At 50.2% G+C, this 7,651-nt stretch overlaps 1 long non-coding RNA gene across 4 annotated transcripts; it reads left to right on the top strand.

Annotated features, from left to right (window-relative positions):
* The first annotated feature begins 1,746 nt into the window (after positions 1–1,746).
* LOC106695048 lies at positions 1,747–5,770 on the top strand. Of its 4 annotated transcripts, none has more exons than XR_002827097.1 (3): positions 1,747–2,408; positions 3,081–5,131; positions 5,485–5,770. It is a non-coding gene; the product is annotated as an uncharacterized LOC106695048 (long non-coding RNA). The 4 variants fall into 4 exon arrangements; XR_002827099.1 differs by lacking the exon at positions 5,485–5,770 and having other exon boundaries at positions 3,081–3,180; positions 3,815–5,340; XR_002827098.1 differs by lacking the exon at positions 5,485–5,770 and having other exon boundaries at positions 3,081–3,393; positions 3,815–5,340.
* The last annotated feature ends 1,881 nt before the right edge of the window (positions 5,771–7,651 follow it).

Below are 7,651 nucleotides of genomic sequence, written 5' to 3'. Positions count from 1 at the left end.
TAAAATATATATGTATATGTATATATTTATTTATTGTTGAAAGTTTTACATGTCTCCTTTTTCCCCCATGGACCTCTCCCCGCCGCCCCCCCAGCACATGCCCCCTCCCCACTAGTGTCTGTGTCCATTGGTTTTGCGTATATACGCACGTCCTTTGGTTCATCTCTTACTCCCTGCCCCCTTCCCTCTGAGGTTTGACAGCCTGTTCCATGCTTCTAAGTCTCTGGATCTATTTTTGTTCATCAGTTTATGTTGTTCATTATATCCCACAAATGAGTGAGGTCATGTGATGTTTATCTTTCTCGGACTGGCTTATCTCGCTTAGCATAATGCTCCCCAGGTCCCTCCGTGCTGTTGCAAATGGTGAAATTTCTTTCTTTTTTACAGCAGCGTAGTATTCTATTGTGTGGATGGACCATAGTTTTTAACCCCCTCATCTGCTGATGGCACTTAGGCTGTTCCCAAATCTTAGCTGTTGTAAACGGTGCTGCTGTGAACAGAGGAGAGCCTTGATTGTATGATACAACCTGAGTGACCTGTATTTGCAAGAAGTTTTGTCAGCATTGGACACCAAGTATTAGAATAATGACACAGAGAATGGGAAGAGCAAGAATAACTTTTTTTCAGAAATACTGGGTGCTCAATGCGCTGCCCTTGAACTCCAGTGGATGGGAAGGTTCAGGTTCCCAGTTATTGAAAACGAATCTGTTAAGTATCCTGTTCGCACATCTGTCTTTAAAAACATGAACATCTGTAGCTACAGTCGCAGCTTAAATAGTTGAAAAATGGCCCTGTATATTGACGCCCTATGAACCTCTCCTGGCTGTTCATTTTTACTTGAATGATTGGGGTCTAGACTCATTTTCTTATTAGTCACTCTCCGTGACATCATTGAATTTGCATAGTCACGTAATCATTTCAGTTAAGAAAGAGAACTTAGTGCTTCTAATTAGAAAAGTGATATCAAAGAAAGTTAAGACCCAGTATATTTCTAGTCATAAATATTTTTTTTCTGACGTAAAAAATACAGCACATTCTTTGTAATGGCTGCTTGTGTGAATAATGGGAATGTGGCCAGATTTAAATGTCTCTTGTTCGGTATAGGAATGTCTTTCCCCCCTTGGGTGGCTGTTCCCTGTTCCACATGCTGCTGAGTTAAGGGAGCCCATGCGCCCGTGTGCCTGGCCGTCTGCCTTCCCGTGGTGGAGCCCACTGGTGGAGAGCCGTCCCTGCAGTGTGTCCTGCGTGTGTGTTGGATTTGTACTCAGCGCATTTTCGGATTTTGACTAAGCTGCTTCCGTGGAAGGGGCTGGAAGCATTGAAGGGCCTGAGGCAGGGGTGTGCTGTCCTGGTGAGGGCGTGCCAGGCCGTTCTCCGCCTGTGGTTGTAGGAGACACTCCCTGGTCTCTTAGGCGACGTGCAGTCCGTTGGTCTTACGCTTTGGGGACACGTTTCTCGTCCTTGCTGACTCGTCTTTGATTTCAGTGGTGGGATTTCTGGTGAGGTCTGTGACATCACAAGCAATACTGCCTTGTTTTAAAGTGGGGAACAGCCCTAGCTGGTTTGACTCAGTGGATAGAGTGTTGGCCTACAGACCGAAGGGTCCCGGGTTCGATTCCGATCAAGGACACATACCTCGGTTGCAGGCTCCTCCCTGGCCCGGGTCCTGGTCGGGCTTGTGCAGGAGGCAACCAATCAATGTGTTTCTCTCACATCGATGTTTCTCTCTGTCTTTCCATCTCTCTTCCACTCCTTCTAAAAATCAGTGGGAAAATATCCTCGGGGGAGGATTTAAAACAATAAAAATAAAAAATAAAGTGGGCAGTGATCTGATCTTATCAGGAGATTCGTTCTCTAGTGAACATTTTAACAAGATCCAAGTTAAAGGTGTGCTTATTTATTGATAATATCAATGGTAAAGCTGCCTTATTTCCCAAACAGCCTGTGTGTCTGTGTAAATACATAAATATAGATGTGGCTTTTAAACTTCAACTTTTATTCAGTTCCACTTCCCGGGATGTCCCATGAGACACACTTGGAGGGAGGCTAAGGTGGGGGCGGCCTTAAGAATATTCCAGTGAAGAAACACATTCCATGAGCTACACATGAAGACATTTAGCTGCTCTGTAACTGGGGTGGGAGGAGGAGATGCTGAGCTGAGTGAGACGAAGAAATGAACACGTTTGCGTCCAGTTCCCTTACGGTGAAGTGGGCGTATTGGCCCCTGTCCTGGGGTCTGTCCCTCCCAGGTTGTGCCCGGAGCTCTGAGCACCTGGTCGCTGCTGCCACCTGCTTCCACCTCCAGCCTCCACCCCGTGCCCAGACCACAGACCTGCCTGGCCCACCCGCAAGCCCCCCTCTTCCTGTCCTTCCTCCCCAGGACCTCGGGAGCACACGGAGCTTCTGTGGTACATTCTCCTCTGTCCACACCTTGTAGCCAGGTGTCCTCCCTCCTCTGTAGTCTACATCGTTCCCTGCCCCCCATCCGCCCAGACCCCCCCCCCCCTGGGCCTTGGCCACGCGGCTCAGACCCCCGCGCCTGCCTCCTGGTTGGCCAATGAGCTCCCATTTCCAAAACCAGCATCGCAGCCTCCATCCTGAAACCGGGTTTTCTCCCGTGTTCATATGTCAGGATACCAGCATCACCCACACGCTTATGCCACCATCCAGGTCATGGCTGCGTCAAACTCCCGACGCACGGGCGTTCCTTCCGCTTGCTGGGCCTTTGCATGTGCTGCTCCCTCTGCCCCCACGTCCACCCAGCCCTCACCTCCGCCCCACAGCCGAGCCAGCTCCTTTCCAGTCCCTGTCACAGCCCAGCCCCCTGGCAGCTGTTCACCCCTCGCCTGCTGCGGAACCCGGCGCTGTCCAGGACGCCGTGGCTTAGATCTGGGCTAGTCCCCTGGACTCGTCTCGGTCAGCGCTGCCTGTGAGCGAGTGGGACTCACTCCCTTTCTTTCAGAAGCTGAGACTGAGTCAGTTACATGCCTGGCACTTCGTAGCTGGTACCTACAGGGTGTCCCCACAAAATGTGCACACGCTTTTTCCTGATAACTTAATGGCTGTTTCTTTCTTTTCAGATTTAGACCATTGGAATGAATACTTATTCTAAGTGTGGATGTGTTTTGGGGACACCCTGTACATACCAGTTGAATCAATAAATATTTATCTGAATGGAAGGTATGCATTCTGTGACTAAGAGGGAGAAAGTCCCTTTCTTGGCTTTCTACTGAGAATTTTATATTGACGATTAGCTATTTTGGGTTTGGATAAAATAGTATCTTTATATTTTTATAACAGGTACATTTCAATATCCATTTTACAAATCAACATAACTGTTCATGGTAAAACATAATTTTGTCCTGTGGAATATTATTATCCTTAATGATTCAGGTAATTATACTTCCTGTTGAATATTATTACCCTTCATGATTTCAGATAATTATACTTCAGCAAATGGCTCCATCCGTTTGAATTTTCACACTATAATTACCTTCCGTGTTCACTCTATGAAATTACCCCTCAGACCTTCCCCGGGGGCGTTGAGACCCGGGTGAGCTAGGGAACAGGTGCGCTGTGAGGGTGAGCACAGCCTCACGTGGTTCTGACGAAGGAAATTCGCATCTGGTTTGAGTCCTGAAGTTGTCCCGGTCCCTGTAACAGGGGAGAAACCCTGGGCTCTGCCTGTGGGTGGGAACGCTGGGGGACCCGCTGCCTGGGAGGGGCCTGGGTTCCTAGGCCCCGAGGCTTTCCCTGGAGCTGGGGACCTCCTGGTGCTAAAATCGCGTCCTTGGTCCTGAATGTGCACACACAGGCGTGTTTGAGCTCCTGCTGGGGGCCAGGCTCTGTGCTGGGAACTGGACGAGACGGGAGCCCCGGACAGAGGCCCAGGCCGGACACCCAGGAGCCATGTGTGGGATCTTGTCCTCCCAGAGGAAGCCGCCAGGACCCACGGCTGTTTTCACTTGAACCAGGTCAGGCCCAGAACAGTTTCGTTGCTAACGTCTCTTCACACGTTTCTCCTGGGAGGAGCCCATTGTTTTTCCGCTAAGAATGTGTTCTCTTTATTTTTATTGATTTATTTTGGTTAATTCTCCTCTGAGGATATTTTTCCATTGATTTTCAGGGAGAGTGGAAGGGAGGGGGAAAGACAAAGAGAAACATTGATGTGAGAGAAACATCGATTGGTTGCCTCCTGTACGTGCCCGACCAGGGCCCGGCCGACGCTCCATCCACAAGCCAAACCGGCCAGGGCTGCTCTCCTCTTCAGAGGTCGTTCCCTGTCACGAAACTGCAAGAAGAGGAGCAGATCAGTCCCAGGTCACGCAAATGTGCTACCGTGCCTTTCCTCGGAAAGATCGTAACTCTAATGTCACACGTGTAAGTCCCTATCCACTGGATGCCCACGGGGTGCTGCCCCTTTAACAAAGTCACTGCAGACGATTACACAGAGACAGTAATTGCACTGAAATTATATTCGATTACAAACTATGAAAGTGTCGTGTCACTTTGTGGTTAAGAATTAAGTCGATACATCATTACTCGGAATTTCTAACAGACGTCCTTTAACATCCGCTGGTTTTGTAATCCTGGAGTCCGTGGAGGCATCTGCGATTTTCATGGAGCTTGTAGATTTAAGTGAAAAGCTTGCAAGTACAGACAAGTCAGATTAGCCTCGTTTTTATTTAGCGTAGACGCTTAACCGCATGTTACTGCGTCCAATGTGTTGGACCGAGTTTTCAATTACAGCTCAGTCCGAGGTTCCCCTTATGGGTGAGCAGATTCGAGGAGACGATGTGCATAGTAAACACCAGGACAGAAGGAACAGCCTCCTTGACAAACGCACAGCATCTGGTGACGAGTAATCCCGGGAGATGTTTGCCGCCTACGGATCTGCGAGGACGGCGTGACCGTAAGGACACGTGTTTCTGAGTCGTCGGGACTCTGCCAAAATGGGGAAAAACAACATATTTTGGATGCTAATCCCCCGTTTTCATCCTGCGTTTCCTAATTAAATCGAAGACAAAAAGAAGGTCTGGTTTATCACCCACTTTAGCAAGAACACAATTCCTGCAAAGCTCACTTCTCTACCAGCAGTCGATCCGACGTGGGAGCCCGCCAGAGCCGTCAGGTGAAGTGTGACGAGGGGCGGACCTGGTGTTACTGTCTTGTAGTAAATAAAAGTAAGGGATGTGGTGAAACCTTGTGTTAGTGTGTGACATCACACAAAAATACTTTGTTTTTCGCCCTGACCGGTTTGGCTCAGTGGATAGAGCGTCGGCCTGCAGACTGAAGGGTCCCAGGTTCGATTCCGGTCAAGGGCATGTACCTTGGTTGCGGGCACATCCCCAGTGGGGGGCGTGCAGGAGGCAGCTGATCAATGTTTCTCTCTCATCGATGTTTCTAACTCTCTATCCCTCTCCCTTCCTCTCTGTAAGAAATCAATAAAATATATTTTAAAAAATACTTTGTTTTTCTCAAAAGGCTTCGGGATGAGATACTGAGGGATAGAACGTCACCGACCAGACCCGCGTCCCGCTGACACACTCCACGCCTGAGCGCCTCTCGGCCCCTGGCTTTCTAAGCGCCAGTCAGCCCCGGCAGGAGCACGGCTTCTGGTGTGTGTGTGTGTGTGTGTGATTTTCTGTATGACTCTCCCAGGATGAAAGAATTTGTAAAACATGCCACACCTGACTTTAGTCAGGGCACTGGCCTCTTTCCCTCAGATTGTCAAATAAAGAACAACAATGGCCATTCTGGTCTGAATGAATCAAAGTCTACCTTTTTGTCAGATCAGCCAAAAACACAATTGTTGGTGTGCCGCAGAATTTTGGGGATGAGTGTATGTGCCACGCGGCGAAGGAGGCTGGCCGCTGCGCTCAGGCTTTCAGGGCTGAAGATGGCATCTGGGGCCTTCCTGCCGGTCAGATTCCAACGCCCCCAGGCTGCTCCTCGAACGTGAGTTTTATCAGGTGCTGCCTGGTCTCCTGTGGCTCAGCTTTCCACGCCCAGAGAGTTTGCATCCAACTAGGACGCATGGCCCTGGGCCAGGCTCCTGAACAAGTGCCAGCAGCTGTGTCCCCCTTGGGCGCACACGCCATCACGGCGCAGTGATGGCCAGACGCAGGCACTTTCCATGTCCTGTCCGGTTCCCTGTGTCCAGTGTCCTTCACGCCTCACCCCTTTTCTACCCACCAGAGCCACACATGCGCTCACATGGGCACACACAAACACATGCACACACAAACACATGCACATGCAGACGCACACGTCACATGCATGTGCAGACACCCACATCCCCAGTGGGACCCTCGGGCTCCTCACTGAGCCACCAGCTCTGAACCCAAATTGCTGTCTTTCCATGGATTTGGCAGTCACTCGCCTGTGTGGGCGGAGCCCTAAGTAAAACCCAAGCTCCTCCTTCCCTTGACTTTTCTTTGTAAATTCGCACACGTTTACCACAAACGGTTTTATGGTTGAAAACATCCTCCTTTTGAGAAGATGTCTTACATCTATTTTATATATAACACTCCCGTCTACATTTCAAGGGCTTCTGTGGACAGCTCTGACACGAATGGGGTAAAGCGAATTCTATTTTTATTTTTTTAAATATATTTTTATTTATTTCAGATAGGAAGGGAGAGGGATAGAGAGAGAGAAACATCAATGATGAGAGAGAATCATGGATTGGCTGCCTTCTGCATGCCCCTCACTGGGGATCGAGCCCACAACCCAGGAATGTGCCCTTGACTGGAATCGAACCCAGGACCCTTCAGTCCACAGGCTGCCGCTCTATCCACTGAGCTACACCAGCCAGGGCTTGAAGATGTATTTGGAGGGCAGCTATGCTCACCAATATACCACCAACGCAACCTTGAAGATGTATTTGTATTGTGGCAGCGACCAAATAGAAAATGCTGAGTTAGGTTGGGGGGGGGAAGGGTGTATATTTTCTTGGTGCCCAATAGTAAGTGTAGACAGACCACAGTAAGACTTAAGAGGTCCCATCCCCCCACCTCGGGGCGCCCTGGGGTGTGCTGAAGCCCAGTGGTGTCCAGGCGTCCGCCCCCTGGGAGAACACGTCCCCCTCTCCCCCAGGACCTCACTGCTGTGCGACGCCCGGTCACGCCTTCATGTTATAACTTATCTGCTGAGAAACACGCATTAAAGTCTTCAGACCCCAGCCTCTTATCAACCCGGAAGGAGAAGTTTCCAACTTGAACATGGCAACACCGAGCGTGAGGAGCCTGGGAGAGCTGTGCCGGGTTGGCCCGGGCTGTTCCGATGCAGCACGGCAGAGCCGTCCGCTCACACGGGCGCACACAGAACCGGTCTCGGTGGTTGGCCAATGTCAACAAACGCCTCCCGACTTCGTGGATGGGAAGAGACGCCGAGCGTGACTTTGCAAAAAGGTCAAGTAGAAACCTGTGTGTTCTTCATTTCATTGGAAACACCCAGAAGGAGTTTCTCCAGGGGAAGCCTGGTTTATACCCTGGTTCTCTGAGACAGCTGCCTAATATCGGACTGGAACACAGTCAAGTCCACCATTGTGTCCTACATGGTGCTCTGTGTTCCCGTGGCCCCGCCTCCTTGTTCCCGTGCCCACTTCCAGCTGTTCATGTGGCCACGCCCGCACAGTCACATGACCACT

Source organism: Myotis lucifugus, unplaced genomic scaffold, assembly GCF_000147115.1.
Source record: "Myotis lucifugus unplaced genomic scaffold, Myoluc2.0 scaffold_791, whole genome shotgun sequence".
In the NCBI taxonomy this organism is placed as follows: Eukaryota; Metazoa; Chordata; class Mammalia; order Chiroptera; family Vespertilionidae; genus Myotis; species Myotis lucifugus.
Note: the sequence above shows the minus strand (reverse complement) of the source record. Positions and strands in the feature narration are given on the sequence as shown.